The 24,397-nt window shown below is 42.7% G+C and overlaps 1 long non-coding RNA gene across 2 annotated transcripts; it reads right to left on the bottom strand.

Annotated features, from left to right (window-relative positions):
- Positions 1-1,830: 1,830 nt before the first annotated feature.
- Positions 1,831-4,288, bottom strand: LOC109872465 (uncharacterized). Of its 2 annotated transcripts, none has more exons than XR_002252463.2 (5): positions 3,892-4,288; positions 3,041-3,728; positions 2,544-2,873; positions 2,290-2,371; positions 1,831-2,129 (listed from the first exon to the last, which is right to left on the bottom strand). It is a non-coding gene; the product is annotated as an uncharacterized LOC109872465 (long non-coding RNA). The 2 variants fall into 2 exon arrangements; XR_002252464.2 differs by having other exon boundaries at positions 1,889-2,129; positions 2,247-2,371.
- Between the last annotated feature and the right edge of the window lie 20,109 nt (positions 4,289-24,397).

Genomic DNA, 24,397 nt, shown 5'->3' with positions numbered 1-24,397 from the left:
CAACACTGGGGCCCCACAAGGGTGCGTTCTCAGCCCTCTCCTGTACTCCCTGTTCACCCACGACTGCGTGACCATGCACGCCTCCAACTCAATCATCAAGTTTGCGGACGACTCTACAGTGGTAGGCTTGATTACCAACAAAGACGAGACGGCCTACAGGGAGGTTGGTGAGGGCCCTCGGAGTGTGGTGTCAGGATAATAACCTCACACTCAACGTCAACAAAACAAAGGAGATGATTGTGGACTTCAGGAAACAGCAGAGGGAGCACACCCCTATCCACATCGACGGGACAGTAGTGGAGAGGGTAGTAAGTTAAGTTCCTCGGCGTACACATCACGGACAAACTGAATTGGTCCACCCACACAGACAGCGTTGTGAAGAAGGCGCAGCAGCGCCTCTTCAACCTCAGGAGGCTGAAGAAATTTGGCTTGTCACCAAAAGCACTCACAAACTTCTACAGATGCACAATCGAAAGCATCCTGTCGGGCTGTATGACTGCCTGGTACGGCAACTGCTCCGCCCACAAACTACCTGCCCTCCAGGTGTCACAGGAAGGCCATAAAGATCATCAAGGACAACCACCCGAGCCACTGCCTGTTCACCCTGTTATCATCCAGAAGGCGAGGTCAGTACAGGTGCATCAAAGCAGGGACCGAGAGACTGAAAAACAGCTTCTATCTCAAGGCCATCAGACTGTTAAACAGCCACCACTAACATTGAGTGGCTGCTGCCAAAATACTGACTCATCTCCAACCACTTTAATAATGGAAATTTATGGAAATGTATGTAAAAAATGTATCACTAGCCACTTTAAACAATGCCACTTAATATAATGTTTACATACCCTACATTACTCATGTCATATGTATATACTGTACTCTATATCCTCTATTGCATCTTGCCATCTTTATGTAATACATGTATCACTAGCCACTTTAAACTATGCCACTTTTATGTTTACATACCCTACATTACTCATCTCATATGTATATACTGTACTCTATATCATCTACTTGCCATCTTTATGTAATACATGTATCACTAGCCACTTTAAACTATGCCACTTTTACTCGATAGCATCTACTGCATCTTGCCTATGCCGTTCTGTACCATCACTCATTCATATATCTTTATGTACATATTCTTATCCCTTTACACTTGTGTGTATAAGGTAGTAGTTGTGGAATTGTTAGGTTAGATTACTCATTGGTTATTACTGCATTGTCGGAACTAAAAGCCAAGCATGTCGCTACACTCGCATTAACATCTGCTAACCATGTGTATGTGACAAATAAAAAAAATAAAAAATGATTTTATTTACTTCTTCCATGGAAGATACAGAACTATTTACAGTTATCTGACCTACACCCACAGCCTGCAGTTGTGCAATAGCGGACGAACACAAATCAAGGATGTTCTTGTTGGATATAAGACATAAGAAGTTGTAGGTATGACATCACTTGGCTGACTATTATCTTTGTTATTCATGTCAGTGTTCAATAGAACATCCTCTTGTCCTTCGTGTACCATGTTTCCTTAAGCCTGGAAAAGTACCAAATACATGACAACAACCTGTTTGACCACATTTCAGCGTAAGTGTTTTACCAGGGCAAAGTCCATGAACCAACTAGAGATTCCTAACAAGCAAGATGGAAGTCCAAAGACTAGCATGACAAACAAAAATCATATTTGAACTCCATATTTCTACTTAAGTGTAGGGATCTAGCTCTAAGCTCTACAACAGATGGACTCTCTATAACCTTCCCAATATCTATCTTGTACACAGTTGTCTGTATGAAGGTGTACATACTGTGCAGCATCAGATCGAATAGCTCATCAATCAAACTTTATTACTCACATGCGCCAAATACAACAACTGTAGACATTACCGTGAAATGCTTACTTACAAGCCCTTAACCAACAGCGCAGTTCAAGAAGAGTAAAGAAAATATTTAACAAATAAACTAAAGTTTTTTAAAAAAGAGCTTGTAGAGTTTCATGGCAGAGCTTGCTTGTCCAGGATGATCAAGTAACTATGGATGCTGCTCCTCTTGGTCCTGACAGCAAGGAGGTACGGTTAACTGCTTTGGGCAATAGCATCAATGTGTTTCTGGGTACTGGTTCCTGCCTGAAGACAAAAACAACAAAAGAAACACTACCATTATTTCAAATTCACCAATAGTATAGTGGCTTGGATTCAATAAATCATGACACTAGCTACTCAAAAAAGGAGACCAATGCAAACGTTTTTGAATATGGCGAGATGCTTCTCAGCTTGAGGCAGACACCTTGCCTCGTCTTTTGTGGCCTTGTGATGAAGGGGGAATCAAAAGGAGCTGGAGGAGGATGGAGGAGAGGTCACTGTCCATCCTAAACACAGAAAGATACTGAGCAAAATGTATTACAATAGCACAATAGTTACGAAACTGCCAAAGCAATCAAACTCTCCATTTTTGGATTCAAGGGAGGATGCCGATGAGGTGATGTTGTTTGAGATGTTGAATTTGAAATGTGAATTTGTTTGAAATGTTGAAGAGCTTACCAGGCACTTCATATCCATGAATTGTGGAAATCCAGTCAGCAACTCGCAGCATTTACTTGGGTCATGAGTCATCTTCCGTCTGTATTCAAATGTCATCTTCATCTTCTGCTTGTTGGTGACCTCATCAGAAGAACGCTTCATCAGGGAAATGACTTCCCTACACTTTTCACCAAATCAGGGTAATCTCTGGATGGGATGGAGTCTCTATCTCAGCTATTGGCCCACCACTGAATGACTGGCTAGGTGGTCATTTCTCAGGTGAAGCTGAATTCCTCTGGATGGTTCGGAGGACAAGTAACCATTTCCAGTTTGAGGGTGAAAATAATGTTCCTTGAAGAAAAGGAGAACACATTCACTCATCATAACACAATGGAAAAGTCACATGAACACATACATTAACACTCCTAATCAGACAACAATTGCAAGATGTGTAACACAAACCCAAATGCATGCAAAATGTGGCATATACAAAACACATTTGGCCAATTAATACTCACATATCCTTTAGTTTTGTAGGAGTCCTTGAGGTAAGGGAACAAGTCGACAATTCCTTGAGCATATGTCTCCCTCATGGCGTGGTGCTGATGTCCTGACAACAAGAGTACTTTATTCATCCATTTGCAATGAAGCCCCCTGTTGATTCCGGTCACTATAATAGCAACGTTCATCTGAAATACATCTTAGATACAGACAGCTTTCTTGCGTGCCTGGTTTAGTGCTTAAACGTGAGTCTCGGTCATCTCTGCTGTGAGAAAATGTATCATCTTTCCTCAGGTGTCATCAGTCAGCCCTTTGGTTCAAGAGTATTGATGACAAGATCGCCACCAGATTTTCTTCAGTATGTTATTTATTAACTATGAAAGGAAAATGATCAAGAACAATCCAAAACCATCCTTACCCGCTCTCATCGGACACTGCAGATAAAAAGGTGTGCACTGGATTACAGCTCCCAACTATCAGGGGGGTAAACTGATATACGGAACATTTAGTTAAGAGAAAGAGAGGTTAGCAATTAATGATTCTAAACAGATGCTTATTACATTACACTCAGTTTAGCTTCATCCTCAGCTCTCTGTCGTTTTCTTGAAAGGCTCCAATCATCGCTCAGAATGACAGTATCATCCGACTCAATGGCCGAGATCTCCAACAAGGAACGGGCAAAGGAGGAAGTCATCTGGGAAGATACTGTCACACAAAGTGATTGTTAAAACCTTTACAATAATGAAAGACAGACATTCCAAATGAATGTGAGAAAGCAACAGAGCCCTATACAAAGTGACTGCTCCAAAGGAGAGGCCGACAGTTAAACCCTCCTCTAACTTTATTACTGTGAAAAACCAACACATACCAGGATCATTGTCCAGGGTGACTGTGAAAACACCAGGACTTGGCTGTGTCAGCACCTCCACAAACATTTCTCCATCAACTCCATCATGAGTTCCCGAACCATCGTGCAGCTTTGCATTCATTTGGCTGGTGACTGGTACGTCATATTTCAGGAATGCAGAGACAAATCATTTCAAAATAACCATTAGTGGGGGAATTCCAATCAACTCTTCTGTTCGCTGTTCTCCAGTCTATTCTATAGATGGTTTCAAAAAATCATTACTATGTGAGTTAGAGTTTAATGGCGATAACAAAACTGTAAAATGTTTGCATTTTATATTTGAATGATCCCCAAGAGGAAATTCTGTTGTTATACCGTCAGTTAAAGGGGAAGTTTACACATTTTCACATGTTCTATGTTCTCCCTTTCAATGTTTGTAGTTGATTTCCCAAAAAGTTTTTTGATATTGTATTTCTGAAAATTGGTTTTACTTTTGCTGAATTATCACTTTCCATTGACTGAATGCATTATGAAAATGTGTATATAAAACACACCAATCTCACTAATATTACATATTTTGTTTCCACCATCCTATAACTCAATATTTGCATATTAAGGTTAAATCTTTCAAACATGGATTAATGGCACAGTAGACATAATATATATAAAGAGAAAAATAAGGCCACCCAAACTTCAAATGGGTGAAGTTCCCCTTTAACATCACATTAGGAAGGTTGTGAAACTCACATAATGATATGAAACCATACGGACTCAACAGAAACAGAAAAGTGGAATTCCCCTTTTTAACTGAGAAATGAATCTTTTGCAACTACAGTGGTAAAAACAATTCAATTTTAATGGCCAACTTAAAAGCTTATCTTCATTCAAGAAGTCACTCAGCCTCAGGACAGTGAGTCAACTTCCCATGATCAGCAATATTGGATCTGAGGAGAGAGAAAAAAAGAGACATTGATTTAAATATTCAAACAATTCAAGTACTGTTGATGAGTTTTTGAAGATAGGTTACCATGAACATGTAATCCATAACCATAAACGTATGAGACAATACTCAAATACTGATTTGTGACTCATATTTGGCCAACCTTGTGATTCACAAATTGGCCTCCCATCAACTTCACTGAAACAGACAAATTAGTTCAGTACAGTGTCGTGTTTTTGGCTATGCCGGATTAAGTGATATGACATGCTATTCTATAAAATAATTTATCCGTAATTAATATTACCTGATTGAGCTAATCATGTAAATGTAATTAACTAGAGAGAGTTGGGCACCATGAAAGAATATTCATAGAGCTGTTATCTTCCGAATAAACTCTTAAAGACCTAGTAATATTTTACATCAATAGCAGTCAATATTAATCGTCATCTTTAATTCAGTCTCATCTGAAAGTTGTCAATTCTTGGTTATCTGCACGAACCCTAGCTCACAAGTTGAATCATCAATACAAAATTGGGTTTAATTATTTATCTACTAAATACCTAACTAATCACACAGAATTACACATACACATAATTAAATCATAACTTGATTACAAATTACGTCATAAAGGAAAACGTCCCTGGCGGGCGGAACAGATATGACAGCTTGTTACACAGAAGAAAAGGGTCTGGGTTTGAGTGAAAGAGCGGGAAGACTGAAGAACAAAGGGAAGAAGCTGTGCTATCGTAAATACAGTATCTTATGCATTCTAAATTACCGCCCATTTGGAAAAGGAAAATGCAATAAATATTTACTCTGAGCTGCGCTTCGGTAGGTTGGTGGTAGATGGAAGGCTACGTTGTAGTAACGTCGTTGGGTGATAGATGGGATACTCTGTCTGTTCCTTCCTAACCCTTGTTTGCATCTGCTATTGCTAAGTCAAAAGCTAGGAGGTGTCACTTCTGTAGTGAATAAGAGTTCAAAGTTCATACCATTCGCAACCAAAGCTTACGCTGATGTTGGCTTCATTCTGAAGTTACTATCTGAACCATTCTGACATAGGACCGTCATCCTCGTGTCCTCGGAACAGGAGGTTACATTATCATCAAGGGCTTATATAGGAAGGGAGAGGAGGGCATGTTTGAAAGGTTTTATAGCCCATGTCCCTTCACAGGGGCGGGCCACTGATTGAGCAGAGCCCTATCTTATGAAAACCCAAATCTCACATTTTAGAAGCTAAAATCACATTTCATCCCATCACAAATAATTTCATATTCAAACATTTAAATTGAACAACAATTCCATGTGAATCCGATAACTCTGATGTGTAGACTTTCCACTGTAGAGTTTATGTCTGATCATTGATGAGAATGTCTCAGATGACAACCGAACTGAAATCATATTCAATAAGTACCACTGCATATGTTCTGTTGTTCGGATTACCAGAATATAGTTCATTTCCCCCCACCTTCTGATGTTCCCAGAATCTCTATGTTAACCAAGGGTTTTGCAAATGTAAAAAGGGGGGAAGAGGTATTTATGACTGTCAAAAACCTACCCCCCAGGCCAACGTCATGACAACTGTAAACTAATTTAATTTGCAAGAAGGTAATTGAATAGTCTAAACAACCCATTTCAAATTAAGCAGCAATGAGGGTGCATTCGGAAAGTATTCAGACCCCCTGACTTTCTCCACATTTTGTTACGTTACAGTCTTGTTCTAAAAATTTATATCCACATCGATCCACATACAATACCCAATAATGGCAAAGCGAAAACAGGTTTTTAGAATATTTTGTCAATTCAAAACAAAACAGAAATACCTTATTTACATAAGTATTCAGACCCTTTGCTATGAGAATCGACATTGAGCTCAGGTGCATCCTACTTCCATTGATCATCCTTGAGATGTTTCCACAACTTGATTGGAGTTCACCTGTGGTAAATTAAATTGATTGGACAGGATTTGGAAAGGCACACACCTGCCTATGTAAGATCCCGCAGTTGACAATGCATGTCAGAGCAAAAACCAAGCCATGATGCCAAAGGAATTGTTCATTGAGCTCTGAGACAGGATTGTGTCGAGGCACAGATCTGGGGAAGGGTACCAAAAAATTTCTTCCGCATTGAAGGTCTCCAAAAACACTGAGGCCTCCATTATTAAATGTAAGAAGTTTGGAACCACAAAGACTCGTCCTAGAGCTGGCCGTCCGGCCAAACTGAGCCATCGGGGGAGAAGGGCCTTGGTCAGGAAGGTGACCAAGAACCTGATGGTCACTCTGACAGAGCTCCAGAGTTCCTCTGTGAAGATGGGAGAAACTTCCAGAAGGACAAACATCTCTGCAGCACTCCACCAATAAGGCCTTATGGTACAGTGGCCAGACAGAAGCCACTCCTCTGTAAAAGGCATGACAGCCAGCTTGGAGTTCGCCAAAAGGCAGCAAATGACTCTCAGACCATGAGAAACAAGATGCTCTGGTCTGATGAAATTATTGAACTCTTTGGCCTGAAGGCCAAGCGTCACATCAAATCAAATCAAATGTATTTATATAGCCCTTCGTACATCAGCTGATATCTCAAAGTGCTGTACAGAAACCCAGCCTAAAACCCCAAACAGCAAGCAATGCAGGTGTTGATGCACGTTGGCTAGGTAAAACTCCCTAGAAAGGCCAAAACCTAGGAAGAAACCTAGAGAGGAACCAGGCTATGAGGGGTGACCAGTCCTCTTCTGGCTGTGCCGGGTGGAGATTATAACAAAACATGGCCAAGATGTTCAAATGTTCATAAATGACCAGCATGGTCAAATAATAGGTCTGGGACAGGTAGCACGTCCGGTGAACAGGTCAGGATTGCATAGCTGCAGGCAGAACAGTTGAAACTGGAGCAGCAGCACGGCCAGGTGGACTGGGGACAGCAAGAAGTCATCATGCCAGGTAGTCCTGAGGCATGGTCCTACGGCTCAGGTTCTCCGAGAGAGAGAAAGAAAGAAAGAGAGAAAGAGAGAGCATACTTAAAATTCACACAGGACACCGGATAAGACAGGATAAGTACTCCAGATATAACAAACTGACCCTAGCCCCCGACACATAAACTACTGCAGCATAAATACTGAAGGCTGAGACAGCAGGGGTCAGAGGCACTGTGGCCCCATCCGATGATACCCCCGGACAGGGCCAAACAGGAAGGATATAACCCCACTCACTTTGCCAACGCACAGCCACCACACCACTAGAGGGATATCTTCAACCACCAACTTACAATCCTGAGACAAGGCTGAGTATAACCCACAAAGATCTCCGCCACTGCACAACCCAAGGGGGGTGCCAACCCAAACATAAAGATCACATCAGTGACTCAGCCCACTCAAGTGACACACCCCTCCTTGGGACGGCATGAAAGAGCACCAATAAGCCAGTGACTCAACCCCTGTAATAGGGTTAGAGGCAGAGAATCCCAGGGAAAGACTACACTCAATCATATTTTACCTTTATTTATTTACCTAGGCAAGTCAGTTAAGAACAAATTCTTATTTTCAATGACGGCCTAGGAACAGTGGGTTAACTGCCTGTTCAGGGGCAGAATGACAGATTTGTACCTTGTCAGCTAGGGGGTTTGAACTTGCAACATTCCGGTTACTAGTCCAACGCTCTAACCACAAGGCTACCCTGCCGCCCCACCCACTGAAGAGATGAGTCTTCAGTAAAGACTTAAAGGTTGAGACCGAGTTTGCGTCTCTCACATGGGTAGACAGACCATTCCATAAAAATGGAGCTCTATAGGAGAAAGCCTTTCTGCATCATTTTTGGACAGAAAGTTTCTGATTTTTGTAATGTTACGTAGATGGAAAAAAGCGGTCCTTGAAACAGTCTTGATATGTTCGTCAAAAGAGAGATCAGGTTCCAGAGTAACGCCGAGGTCCTTCACAGTTTTATTTGAGACTGTACAACCATTAAGATTAATTGTCAGATTCAACGGAAGATCTCTTTGTTTCTTTGGACCTAGAACAAGCATCTCTGTTTTATCCGAGTTTTAAAGTAGAAAGTTTACGGCCATCCACTTCCTTATGTCTGAAACACAGGCTTCTAGCGAGGGCAATTTTGGGGCTTCACCATGTTTCATTGAAAATGTATAGCTGTGTTTCATCCGCATAGAAGTGAAAGTTAACATTATGTTTTCGATTGACATCCCCAAGAGGAAAAATATTTTGTGAAAACAATAGTGGTCCTAAAACGGAACCTTGAGGAACACCCACATTTACAGTTGATTTGTCAGAGGACAAACCATTCACAGAGACAAACTGATATCTTTCCAACAGATAAGATCTAAACCAGGCCAGAACTTGTCCGTGTAGACCAATTTGGGTTTCCAATCTCTCCAAAAGAATGTGGTGATCGATGGTATCAAAAGCAGCACTAAGGTATAGGAGCACGAGGACAGATGCAGAGCCTCGGTCTGATGCCATTAAAAGGTCATTTACCACCTTCACAAGTGCAGTCTCAGTGCTACGATGGGGTCTAAAACCAGACTGAAGCATTTTGTATACATTGTTTGTCTTCAGGAAGGCAGTGAGTTGCTGCGCAACAGCCTTTTCTAAAAATTTTGAGAGGAATGGAAGATTCGATATAGGCCGATAATTTTTTATATTTTCTGGTTCAAGGTTTGGCTTTTTCAAGAGAGGCTTTATTACTGCCACTTTTAGTGAGTTTGGTACACATCCGGTGGATAGAGAGACGTTTATAATGTTCAACATAGGAGGGCCAAGCACAGGAAGCAGCTCTTTCAGTAGTTTAGTTGGAATAGGGTCCAGTATGCAGCTTGAAGGTTTAGAGGCCATGATTATTTTCATCATTGTGTCAAGGGATATAGTACTAAAACACTTGAGTGTCTCTCTTGATCCTAGGTCCTGGCAGAGTTGTGCAGACTCAGGACAACTGAGCTTTGAGTCCGTAATTTGCTTTCTAATGATCATGAACTTTTCCTCAAAGAAGTTCATGAATTTATTACTGCTGAAGTGAAAGCCATCCTCACTTGGGGAACTATGCTTTTTAGTTAGCTTTGCGACAGTATCAAAAAGAAATCTGGAGGAAACCTGGTACCATCCCTATGGTGAAGCATGGTGGTGGCAGCATCATGCTGTGGGGATGTTTTTCAGCGGCAGGGACTGGGAGACTATTCAGAATCAAGGGAAAGATGAACACAGTAAAGTACAGAGAGATTCTTGATGAAAACCTGCTACAGAGAGCTCAGGACCTCAGACACGTGGCGAAGGTTCACCTTCCAACAGGACAACGACCCTAAGTACACAGCCAAGACAACACAGGGGTGGCTTCAGGACAAGACTCTGAATGTCCTTGAGTGGCCCAGCCAGAGCCCCGACTTGAACCCGATCAAACATCTCTGGAGAGACCTGAAAATAGCTGTGCAGCAACACTCCCCATCCAACCTGGGTGGAGTTATGATGTTTCTTACACTAATTAAAGTAAAAAATTACACATAGCATTTAACTACAGTTATCAACGCAGACACAAGGGATCTTTTGACACTGCATGTTGTTCAATCACTTTTGACACTGCAAATTTAACACTGGTGATTTTACTGTGTATGTGGTCTGTCTATATCGCTTTTGTTCAGTGGCGAAATCGACCCCCATTTTCTCAAAATTAGCATTTAGATTCATACATGCCACTGGCCCCAAACTCAGACAATTGGCACTGCTGCTGTCACGTACCGCAGCCCATCCATTAATATAATTACCACAGAGTTGGATAATGAGGCATCAGAGCCTTCACTCAGATTAATGGATAAAGACAACTCTGCAGAAAATTAAAATCATTCCTCCTCTTCACTTTCTTTCCTTTAGTCCTCTCCTCCTCGCTCTCGCCCCTGATAAGTGAACGATCCCGGGACGTGGATGGGGGAAAAAAACTCCCTCCTGCTTGCTGTCTTTCATTCCGGAATTCTGCCAGCCTATTCCAACTCCATGACATCACAAGGCAACGATTACATCTCAGGGTTCAGAAGCCAACCAGATGAGGCGACCACCGAGGTTGTCATTAATCCATAGGGGGATTTTCCCTCTGTTTAAAAAGGCTACTCTACAGCCTCATTTAGGCATCAATAAAACCCATCTCCATCTTCACTTGCTAACTGACACACATGTTGAACACAGGCGTGCTTCAGCAGGCATGTCCACCTGTATCACTTCGCTCCATGACTTCTCGTGACTAGGATCTCTGTTAGCATGACGAGAATGGACATTAGAGCCACCTCTAGAATGATAATGACGAGATTAAACTGATAATCACGTTACAACACGTCGCTAAATTGTGAGGTACAGTATATTCTGTGACAAGACACTGGTTAGAGCTAACGCCAAACCACTCTCCCCTTCCATTGGCTCTTCACAACTACCCATTGTAGCTGTCCGCCACAACACTGAAAATAATGGTTACCTCCCAAATGGCACCCTATTCCCTATATATAGTCAAAAGTAGTGCACTATTAAGAGAATAGGGTGCCATTTGGAACGCACACAATGAATAATGGATGATGAACAGTCGAAGACAACAACCCGTCATTTCAATTAATGTTGATGGTTTAATCACTGCAATCTCATCCCACTCTGTCTACGGGAAAAGAAGATGACAGGGATAGGGGAGGGAGGAGAGGAGGAGGCCGTGCCTCATAGAAGGGCTGAATGAAAGGCGGGAAGGAGGCGGCGGCGTAGGGCTCTTATCTCTGCATCAGGCTGTGACATGTTGCAGCTGTTTCTGAGTGCGAGACTTCCCTCCACCGTCTCATTAGAACAGCACCTGACAGAGAAAGAGAGACGCTAGAGAAGGACTGACTGACTGACTGACTGGCACACACACACACACACACACGCACACACACACACACACACACACACACACACACACATACACACAGAGATGTGACGATTAAGATGAGGGAGGACGATGATTTTTTTAAATGAGCATGGCCTTATTTCTATTACAGCATATTGGATGACCGTCATTCATATTCCATTCACCCTGTTTAATGTAACATCGATGGGTTTAGGCTACTACATGATACTCACATTTTTCCAATTTTTCCTATACCCATCAGGCCTATGAATTAAAGTTTACAATGTAGGTGCACAGGTTGAGAGAAAAATTAGAGCAATCAAGGTGACAGACAGTGACATTCAATACCGCCTTGCACACACTAGCCTGCATCAAGTTGACTTAGGGTGTAATCAATGAACTAATCACTGATCATAATCTTGATGTGATTGGCCTGACTGAAAAATGGCTTAAGCCTGATGAATTTACTGTGTTAAATGAGGCCTCACCTCCTGGTTACACTAGTGACCATATCCCCCGTGCATCCCGCAAAGGAGGAGGTGTTGCTAACATTTACGATAGCGAATTTCAATATACAAAAAAAAATATTACGGTTATGCAGCCTACTCACTTTTTATAGCTACTGCCTCCTGGGCCATATACCGCGTTCCTCATTGAGTTCCTTGAATTCCTATCAGACCTTGTAGTCATAGCAGATAATATTCCAATTTTTGGTGACTTTAATATTCACATGTAAAAGTCCACAGACCCACTCCAAAAGGCTTTCGGCTCAGTGGGTTTTGTCCAACATGTCTCTGGACCTACTCACTGTCACAGCCATACTCTGGACCTAGTTTTGTCCCATGGAATAAATGCTATGGATCTTAATGTTTTTCCTCATAATCCTGGACTATCGGACCACCATTTTATTACGTTTGCAATTGCAACAAGTAATCTGCTCAGACCCCAACCAAGGAGCATCAAAAGTCGTGCTTTATATTCTCATACAACACAAAGATTACTTGATGCCCTTCTAGACTCCTTCTGCCTACCCAAGGATGTCAGAGGACAAAAAGCAGTTAACCACCAAACTGAGGAACTCAATTTAACCTTGCGCAATACCCTAGATGCAGTTGCACCCCTAAAAACTAAAAACATTTGTCATAAAAATCTAGCTCCCCGGTAAACAGAAAATACCCGAGCTCTGAAGCAAGCTTCCAGAAAATTGGAACGGAAATGGCGCCACACCAAATTGGAAGTCTTCCAACTAGCTTGGAAAGACAGTACCGTGCAGTATCGAAGAGCCCTCACTGCTGCTCGATCATTCTATTTTTCCAACTTAATTGAGGAAAATAAGAACAATCCGAAATTTCTTTTTGATACTGTCGCAAAGCTAACTAAAAAGCAGCATTCCCCAAGTGAGGATGGCTTTCACTTCAGCAGTAATAAATTCATGAACTTCTTTGAGGAAAAGATCATGATCATGAAAAAGCAAATTACGGACTCCTCTTTAAATCTGCGTATTCCTCCAAAGCTCAGTTGTCCTGAGACTGTACAACTCTGCTAGGACCTAGGATCAAGAGAGACACTCAAGTGTTTTAGTCAAATAAAATAATCATGTCCGTTCATGCTACAAGAGCTCTGTCAGGAAAGAGGACTTACTCCGGAAGTTGTCATAGTTACTGTGTATGTCTATGGAAGGGAGTGAGAACCATGAGCCTCCTAGGTTTTGAATTGAAGTCAATGTACCCAGATGAGGATGGAAACTAACTTTTCTCCAGCTACACCATTGTGCTACCCTACAGAGTGCTGTTGAGGCTACTGTAGACCTTTATTGTGTTTTAACTAATTATTTTGTGACGTGAATATATATTTAGTATAGTTTTACCTAAAAAGGAAAACTTTGTCAATGTTTCACTATTTGTTTTAAATTAAATTCACTGAGGATGATGATTCTCCCCTTACTCCTCTGAGGAGCCTCCACTGCTCCAAAGGTGTTCTACAGGTCTGGAGTCACTGTCCTTGAATAGGCCTCTCACTCACAGACATTATGCATTGTACAGTACAGTACACACTCATACTGGCTTGCTCACAGACACAGAGACACAGTGACACAGTAGCCTATACAGAGCCACAGTAGCCTCTCTGTCTGAAGTCCCAGCAGGGTTTGGCAGTAGCTAAGCCTGGTGTCTGTACCACAGCGTAGTCACTCTTTGCCTCTTGTCCTCTCCACACAGTATCGTGGACCAGGCTGACTAACAGGCTCCACAGGGCTGTGTAGCGCTGTGCTGTCAGGGTCCCCTGAACAGATGGAGGGCCACCTCTATGACAACACCTGGCAGAGCAGAGCACGTTGTCATGCCTGAGCTGTGTCAGACAGCAGCAGCTTCACATGCTCCACACTGTAATTAAGTCTGAGGGATGGACAGAGCCGAGGAGTGGGTGGTGAGGAGAGTTAGTGGTAGATAGTGAGAGCTGTTGTTTTTTCAAAGAAGGTCTTCAAAAAGAAGCTACTTGGTGATACATAACTTACTGTGTTTTAGGGTAGTTTTGAGGATGGTTTGAAAGTGATCTGGAAGCCGAAGGGACTGGGTGAATGCTGGAGGTGTCTGGATATTGGATAACACTGATTGTTAATGCAGTTAGTATCGGAGTTAATATTCATTGTGTTTTGGTCACCTTTTATAGAGTCTTGACCATCTGATTCTTAGTTATTCATGTTGTGGTCATTTAGATTTAAACCTAAACCTTTTCTTGCGTTAATTTGTGAAATGTACATATTCCTACTCAAGGTATAAGAGTCAATTAGCTAGGAACTTTACTGCTTCAGTTCACCGTGGTTTTGTCCCAAATGGAACCCTATTCCCTTTATAGCGCACTACTTTTGGCCATGGCCGATATGACTCGATATGACTCGAGTATACGAGTACACTATATAGGGAATAGGATGCCATTTGGGACGCAACCCATAACATCATAGAGCTGTGCCTTGCCAGCCCAGTGCAATACATGGAGGCTCTACAGTAATGAGCAATAATGCCCTAACACCTTGATTAATCCTCTGTCTTAAACCATTAACAGAATGCCATTTAAGTGGCTTTAATTTACCTTTCCTGATGACCCTAATGTCTCACTTCATCCTCTATCCCCCCTGGTTACCTCCTCTTCACAGAGCTCTGGCTGCATCCTGTCCTCCACTGTGTTGTGTATTTTCTCGTTAGCACCTGTTGGGCACCTGTCTAACGTAATGCCTGTCCCAACACACCACAAGAGCGGCCGATGTACAGTCACTGAAGAAGGGAAAAGTAAAGCACTCTGAAAACAGGGAAGAGAATCCAATCCACCCTCCTCCACCCCTATCGATTCCATCAGCACTTACTTAATAACATATTTTATTGGCAACTTTGGCAGACAATAGTGCTATTGAGGACAACCACAAAGGGTCTTTGCGAGGTGAGCGTTTATCGTTTGATGGAATGTGGACTGGACACGGTGGCTGTGTGAGTGGATTAATGGAAGCCATGACAACGTGTCACCTTTCAACAAACGGCCAGCAACAACAGACCAATCAGGTGGAATCTGTGAGAAGTGGGTGTCCATTGTCTGGCGTTTAATTTCTACAGTCAGGGGCTTCGTCGTATTCATGTTGCCCTATGGGCCCTGGCCAAAAGTCATGCACTACATAAGGAATAGGCTGCAATTGGATCACTCCCTAAGTGATGAAACCCATCGGGGACTTGTAATGGCCTTTTAGAAGCTGAGCTGCATGTGAAGAGACAAGGGAGGGGAGGGCTTTTCATACAGAAATCATTACACAGTTCTGCCTTAGCAACAACAGGTAGATGCAGGAGATACAGGAGAAGAGACTCCTGTATCAAAGCCTTATTCACCATAATAAAAGCAGCATCTGTATCAATATGTATAGATCAACCATCTACATATAAAACAGCTTTTCAATTAAAAACATTGTAAACAATTAAAAACCTTAAAAGCCAGGCTAGATGAATGTCTTTGGATTACCTTTGGTGTAATCACTGCAGCTAGAGGAGAGGAAGCAGAAAACCAATATCAGAGATTGGATGGTGGGATGGAGGGGGGGGGGGTTCGCTTTTAACACAGCAGTGGTTCTTATTGAAGAAAAAATAAAAGTTACACTGAAATCAAAATTGTGTTCAGAAACTATTTGTCCTGTAAAGTTCAGTTCACAATCTTCTGTTGTTCGTTCTCTCTCTCTCTCTCTCTCTCTCTCTCAACATGAATCTCTCAACATGAACGAATTCATTATTTAAAGCAATGCAAAAGGCCTGTGGAGGGTTCCATGCAGCCTGCTCAGAGCAAACACTGCCTCCTGGTGCTCTCTCCACCTACCACTGACAGCACCGCCACCGCTACATAATCATATCAATGGGCCCCACTGTTCCAGGGCTGTCTAGACTGACCCGGGCATCCCCCCTGACTGCATCTGCTCTCACTCTACAATTCAGAGTAGAGTCCTCCTCTCAGGCTCACAGTACACTCCTGCAACTGTCCTCCAAACAGTCGCTGCTTGTAGTCCGTACCGTGAAATGCTTACTTACCAACCCTTAACCAACATTGCAGTGTTAAGAAAAAGAAGAGTTAAGAAAAATATTTACTAAATAAACTAAAGTAAAAAATAAAAGAGCAACAATAAAATAACAATAATGTACAGGTACCATGTCAATGTGTCAATGTACAGGTTAGTGGAGGTAATTGAGGTAATATATAAATGTAGGTAGGGGTAAAGTGGCTATGCATAGATAATCAACATTGAGTAGCAGCAGCATAGAAAAAAAGAGGGGGGGGTCAATGTAAATAGTCCGGTGGCCATTTGATGAGCTGTTCAGCAGTCTTATGGCTTGGGGGTAGAAGCTGTTAAGGAGCCTTTTGGACCTAGACTTGGTGCTCCGGTACCGCTTGCCGTGCGATAGCAGAGAGAACAGTCCATGACTTGGGTGACTGGAGTCTTTGGCAATTTTTAGGGCTTTGCTCTGACACCGCCTGGTATATTCACAAGCTGTAGAACTTTTTGAGGATCTACCTCTGTCCAACTACAATACACACATGGTTAAAAAAATGTTAAGAAGAGCTGAATCTTAGCTTTTCTAACCAGCTGGGTGTCACATTTAATAACTTTTATCTCTTCTAGCGAGAAGTAATGTCAGCAAGCCACTAGAGTTCACTTAACACATGACAAACAAGTCGATTCACTTTTTAAAAAGCTCCCAAAATGCAATTCAGTCCGAAACATTGAGGACAAAAAAATCCCCTGCCCATCAGTCTGCATATATATACAGTGGGGAGAACAAGTATTTGATACACTGCCGATTTTGCAGGTTTTCCTACTTACAAAGCATGTAGAGGTCTGTAATTTTTATCATAGGTACACTTCAACTGTGAGAGACTGAATCTAAAACAAAAATCCAGAAAATCACATTGTATGATTTTTAAGTAATTAATTTGCATTTTATTGCATGACATAAGTATTTGATCACCTACCAACCAGTAAGAATTCCAGCTCTCACACACCTGTTAGTTTTTCTTTAAGAATCCCTCCTGTTCTCCACTCATTACCTGTATTAACTGCACCTGTTTCAACTCGTTACCTGTATAAAAGACACCTGTCCACACACTCAATCAAACAGACTCCAACCTATCCAAAATGGCCAAGAACAGAGAGCTGTAAGGACATCAGTGATAAAATTGTAGACCTGCACAAGGCTGGGATGGGCTACAGGACAATAGGCAGACAGCTTGGTGAGAAGGCAACAACTGTTGGAGCAATTATTTGAAAATGGAAGAAATTCAAGATGACGGTCAATCACCCTCGGTCTGGGGCTCCATGCAAGATCTCACCTCGTGGGGCATCAATGATCATGAGGAAGGTGAGGGATCAGCCCAGAACTACACGGCAGGACCTGGTCAATGACCTGAAGAGAGCTGGGACCACAGTCTCAAAGAAAACCATTAGTAACACACTACACCGTCATGGATTAAAATCCTGCAGCACACGCAAGGTCCCCCTGCTCAAGCCAGCGCATGTCCAGGCCCATCTGAAGTTTGCCAATGACCATCTGGATGATCCAGAGGAGGAATGGGAGAAGGTCATGTGGTCTGGTGAGACAAAGGGGACAGGACGACTGCACCATATTGAGGGGAGGATGGATGGTGCCATGTATCGCGAGATCTTGACCAACAACCTCCTTCCCTCAGTAAGAGCATTGAAGATGGGTCGTGGCTGGGTCTTCCAGCATGACAACAACCCGAAACACACAGCCAGGGTAACTAAGGAGTGGCTCCATAAGAAGCATCTCAAGGTCCTGGAGTGGCCTAGCCAGTCTCCAGACCTGAACCCAATAGAAAATCTTTGGAGGGAGCTGAAAGTCCGTATTGCCCAGCGACAGCCCCGAAAGCTGACGGATCTGGAGAAGGTCTGTATGGAGGAGTGGGCCAAAATCCCTGCTGCAGTGTGTGCAAACCTGGTCAAGAACTACAGGAAACGTATGATCTCTGTAATTGCAAACAAAGGTTTCTGTACCAAATATTAAGTTCAGCTTTTCTGATGTATCAAATACTTATGTCATGCAATAAAATGCAAATGAATTACTTAAAAATCATACAATGTGATTTTCTGGATTTTTGTTTTAGATTCCGTCTCTCACAGTTGAAGTGTACCTATGATACAAATTACAGACCTCTACATGCTTTGTAAGTAGGAAAACCTGCAAAATCGGCAGTGTATCAAATACTTGTTCTCCCCACAGTATATAATGATTTCATAGCTATCAGTGGCCATAAACTGTAAATTAATATGTTAAGTAATAATTTGGGAGCATTGCGTTTGACCCCGTTTGACCTGTTACATGAGAGAATGCCCGGCGCTTAGTGAGGAGGAAGGTGTGGGTGTGGAGGAAAAGAAGGTATGGGTGTGGAGTGTGTGGATGTGGAGGGTGTGGAGGAGGGAGGGTGTGGAGGAGAGGAGGGTGTGGGTTTGGAGGAGAGGTGGGTTTGGAGGAGAGGTGGGTGTGGAGGAGAGGAGGCTGTGGGTGTGGAGGAGAGTAGGGTGTGGGTGTGGAGGAGAGGTGGGTGTGGAGGAGAGGAGGGTGTGGGTTTAGAGGAGAGGAGGGTGTGGGTTTAGAGGAGAGGAGGGTGTGTATGGGGCCTCCTTTGGTGAATATGCACCAGCTCCATGGAGGGAACATTACAGTCTGACATTTAAATTTACTTCATTCTTATGTCGGCTGCAGCGTGTGACCTTTGCACACCTCCATCCATATATCGTTCCTAGGCAACGTCGACATGACGACGGTCCTCCATCCCACATGCTCAGATGGATTCCCTCTTTTTTTTATAGGAGCTGTATCAACCAGAAGGAAGTCCTTAGAGGGAATGACTGGAATCCTAATGATGTTCCTTCAGAATGCTGAGATTTCCCAGTATTCTAGTCAGTAGTCATCCCTGAGACTGTTCAGGTGTTTTATTACCTGGGGGACAGATGGTGACGCATGTCTATGTTGTTGTGACCATAGAAATCATATTAAATTACTCATTTGTTTTCTAATTCCTAATGTTTGTGACTGACAAGGGAAAAGCAGTGTGTTTGGAAAAAAGTCATAGGCCATGGCTCCCCAAGAAATTCAAACGGCCTTGTCACAAGGTGATCTGATACATTTAAAATGGAGGGTCAAGATGTTGAGGAACAACTGTAGAGGGTGTCAGTGAACAGTTTTTTACAAGAGCACAATGGGAGAAAAAATGAATCTGTTATGAGAAATCTCACTCCAAAGCTTAACTCAAATTCATATTCAAAAGGTCCAATTAATGCATAGACATACCAAGAAAAAAACTGCACCTCATCAGAGACTGAAGGAAATATTAAAAGTAGCAAATAAAACCATGAGAAGAAGTTAGTCAGAGATTGGGACGGAGCTAGGAAGACAGATCCAAAGTGAAAGTCAGAGATATATGGATCCTGCAGGACTCTCTGAAGACAGACACTGGTAGAAAGATTAGCAAGGATTTTGTATAGCCCGAGCCGACAGACAGCATAGACTGAATGATTCCTAGGAGAGAGAAAGGAGCTAATACACTGTCCTGAAAGGACTGAAGAAGAGAAGTAAATCAGGGAGTTAAGGCAGCTAACATAGTAGGTCTGACAGAACCAAGCGGACAGACGTTGTATGGCTTAGCATGGTACAGTAGCTGGAGGCGGGCAGAAACACACACGCAATTAATGTTTAAGCAATCCGCTGAGAACAGAACCGGAGGCAACCGGACCAACACGCTTATTAACAGTATGGAGAGGAGATGCTCATGTGTAAGAGCTTCTGAAAAAGACAGGACATGCGACAGGTTTTCAACACATGATGGGTTATAATCTAACCGTTTGATCATCATAAATTTAACTAACGACACAGCCTCTGAGCTAACAGTTTATTAAAGGAGGAGGAGGGTTTTAGATGAAGGGAGATGCTTTGATGGTGAGTGAGTAATGAAGGGGAGGATGACAACAGAATGAGAGAAGCGAGGGAGGCCCCAGGGAAATGGGCCCCTCAGAAAAGAAGGCAGGCAGTCTTCAAGGGGAGGATGACAACAGAATGAGAGAAGCGAGGGAGGCCCCAGGGAAATGGGCCCCTCAGAAAAGAAGGCAGGCAGTCTTCAAGGGGAGGATGACAACAGAATGAGAGATGTGAGGGAGGCCCCAGGGGAACGGGCCCCTCAGAGAAGAAGACAGGCAGTCTTCAAGGGGAGGATGACAACAGAATGAGAGAAGTGAGGGAGGCCACAGGGGAACGGGCCCCTCAGAGAAGAAGGCAGGCAGTCTTCATAACAGCAAAGAAGACGTGTGGCGTTAATCAACAAGAGGAAATCCATGTACACAACATGTCAACACTGTACACTATAGGCTTCCCCATTCCCAGACAAAAACTCAGGACAGTAAAGCTATAGTTAATATTAAAATAACACACCCAAATCAAACAGGGAAAATAGGACTAGACATTCTAGACAGAGTGGATTATGCCGCCCGGGTGACTTTTAGTTTAGGACAGGGACAGGAAATTAAAAGTGAAGTAATTAGAGAAATTAGAGGAGGTCAGAGATATTCATCTTACTGCATACCCTTGACCAACAAAAAGGTAATTGTCACATTTTGTGGTAAGATTACTTGCTAAGTTAATTTTCCATAAATTAAGGTAAATACCACTTCCTGAAGAACATCAACCAATAGTAGGTCTTAAAAAGTCTCACACAATATGAAAATCCGTTACGGGCTCCCAAGTGGCGCAGCGGTCTAAGGCACTGCATCTCAGCGCTAGAGGCATCACTACAGACCCAGGTTTGATTCCAGACTGTATCTCAATCGGCCGTGATTGGGAGTCCCATCGGACAATTGGCCCAGCGTTGTCTGGGTTTGGCCGGGGTAGGCCGTCATTATAAATAAGAATTTGTTCTTAACTAACTTGCCTCGTTAAATAAAAATAATTTTAATCAAAAATAAGAATCCATTACATGGCTCTGTGAAACAACATTGAAACAACATTTTGACGAAATGAAGAAAATATGCCGGAAATATACTGGTAAAGGAGACAGAAATAAAGTATGACGCCTGCGTTCACACGTTGGTCCACAAATATCCTTCTAATGTCAAATCATGTTTAACCATCTACATTTGATAAACCTGACTATCTGATTTCATTTGATACCATGTGCAATCAAATATTATGCGTTTAGCTGACTAAGATCAAGAAATGGTCATGAGAAGTGATTGCAAAATGGAAGTGTATTTAATTACTTTGTAAAATGAATTATAACATTATACAAGGCATAAAGTTTAAGTTGCATAGCATTCACAATCTAGGCATACAAATCTTACAGTTACAAGCCAAAGAATGAAAAAAGAGACGCCTAATATGAAATGAGAATTGATCATACAACCGTTCTCCGTGGTGATCATACAACCGTTCTCCGTGGTGATCATACAACCGTTCTCCGTGGTGATCATACAACCGTTCTCCGTGGTGATCATACAACCGTTCTCCGTGGTGATCATACAACCGTTCTCCATGGTGATCATACAACCTTTCTCCATGGTGATCATACAACCGTTCTCCATGGTGATCATACAACCGTTCTCCATGGTGATCATACCACCGTTCTCCCGGGTGATCATACCACCGTTCTCCCGGGTGATCATACCACCGTTCTCCGTGGTGATCATACAACCGTTCTCCGTGGTGATCATACAACCGTTCTCCGTGGTGATCATACAACCGTTCTCCATGGTGATCATACAACCTTTCTCCATAGTGATCATACAACCGTTCTCCATAGTGATCATAAAATCGTTCTCCATGGTGATCATACAACCGTTCTCCATGGTGATCATACAACCGTTCTCCATAGTGATCATACAACCGTTCTCCATAGTGATCATAAAATCGTTCTCCGTGGTGATCACACAACCGTTCTCCATGGTGATCACACAACCGTTCTCCATGGTGATCATACAACCGTTCTCCATGGTGATCATACAACCGTTCTCCATGGTGATCATTCAACCGTTCTCCATGGTGATCATACAACCGTTCTCCATGGTGATCATACAACAGTTCTCCATGGTGATCATTCAACCGTTCTCCATGGTGATCATACAACCGTTCTCCATGGTGATCATACAACCGTTCTCCATGGTGATCATACAACCGTTCTCCATGGTGATCATACAACCGTTCTCCATGGTGATCATACAACCATTCTCCATGGACAGGATAAGAGACTGAACAAAGGCACTTCATTCCATTCATAACACAAGGTGACACTTTCAAACCTAAACCTACCACCATTGACCCATCAAACGATACCAAGTTACTGATCAGCCAGGCCCAATCTCCACAGGATGTCACAGCAGCTAAAGGTCTAAAGGAGACCTAATGCAAATAAGGCAGAGTTCCTAAAGACAATAAAGCCCCTTTTAATAGAGTAGTTTAGAGTTCACCCTGTACTGACAAGGTACCACAGAGACCATACACCCATATAAATAGCATTAGAGTTCTCCTCAGGGGACAAGTTTCTGATAGATAGCAAACATTGATGCAATAGCGTTATTCTAACACACATTTCTGTAGTCAATTAACTGGTTACTGTTGGAGAGAGATCCATATACAGTGGGGCAAAAAAGTATTTAGTCAGCCACCAATTGTGCAAGTTCTCCCACTTAAAAAGATGAGAGAGGCCTGTAATTTTCATCATAGGTACACTTCAACTATGACAGACAAAACTTCTTCTTTAAGAGGCTCCTCTGTCCTCCACTCGTTACCTGTATTAATGGCACCTGTTTGAACTTGTTATCAGTATAAAAGACACCTGTCCACAACCTCAAACAGTCACACTCCAAACTCCACTATGGCTAAGACCAAAGAGCTGTCAAATAACACCAGAAACAAAATTGTAGACCTGCACCAGTCTGGGAAGACTGAATCTGCAATAGGTAAGCAGCTTGGTTTGAAGAAATCAACTGTGTGAGCAATTATTAGGAAATGGAAGACATACAAGGCCACTGATAATCTTCCTCGATCTAGGGCTCCACGCAAGATCTCACCACGTGGGGTCAAAATGATCACAAGAACGGTGAGCAAAAATCCCAGAACCACACGCGGGGACCTAGTGAATGACCTGCAGAGAGCTGGGACCAAAGTAACAAAGCCTACCATCAGTAACACACTACGCTGCCAGGGACTCAAATCCTGCAGTGCCATGAAACGTGGCTGGGTCTTTCAGCATGACAATGATCCCAAACACACCGCCCGGTCAACGAAGGAGTGGTTTCGTAAGAAGCATTTCAAGGTCCTGGAGTGGCCTAGCCAGTCTCCAGATCTCAACCCCATAGAAAATCTTTGAAGGGAGTTGAAAGTCCGTGTTGCCCAGCAACAGCCCCAAAACATCACTGCTCTAGAGATCTGCATGGAGGAATGGGTCAAAATACCAGCAACAGTGTGTGAAAACCTTGTGAAGACTTACAGAAAACGTTTGACCTCTGTCATTGCAAACAAAGGGTATATAACAAAGTATTGAGATAAACTTTTGTTATTGACCAAATACTTATTTTCCACCATAATTTGCAAATATATTCATTAAACATCCTACAATGTGATTTTCTGGATTTTTTTTTCTCATTTTGTCTGTCATAGTTGAAGTGTACCTATGATGAAAATTACAGGCCTCTCTTATCTTTTTAAGTGGGAGAACTTGCACAAATAGGGGCTGAGGGGAGGGGGGGGGGGGTTGCAGACTGGCCCTCAAATCATTGTTCTTTGTGTTTTCCTCATGTTCCTGGGCAGGGGCTGCATCCAGAAACACAGCACCTATGAAAATATAATATATCCCAACTATTGCCTACAACAGCAACCTTCCTCCAACAGGCCCTGACACCTAGCTAGCTTGTCAATGAGGCACACCTTGACCTCCCTGTGAAGATAAAGCAACAGCCAAAACATATACATCTGATATGTGTGCTTTGATAAGCATTGGCTGTATTCCAGTTGTTTTATCTATCTGTGGAGGGAGGCTTACCCCCCCGGTTTCCAGTCCATATATTGACCTATCAGCATGGGGAGCCCCCCCCCCCGTAGGTGAAACACCCACCTACCGACTGCAGACCAAAATAACAAAACAAAAATGCCCAATATCAGCCTTAATCAACCATCCTGCATGACCTTGGCATCCCATGTTATCAATATCACTG

The sequence above is a fragment of the Oncorhynchus kisutch genome, linkage group LG28 (genome assembly GCF_002021735.2).
Source record: "Oncorhynchus kisutch isolate 150728-3 linkage group LG28, Okis_V2, whole genome shotgun sequence".
Lineage (NCBI taxonomy): Eukaryota > Metazoa > Chordata > Actinopteri > Salmoniformes > Salmonidae > Oncorhynchus > Oncorhynchus kisutch.
This window is presented reverse-complemented; position numbering and strand designations above follow the sequence as displayed.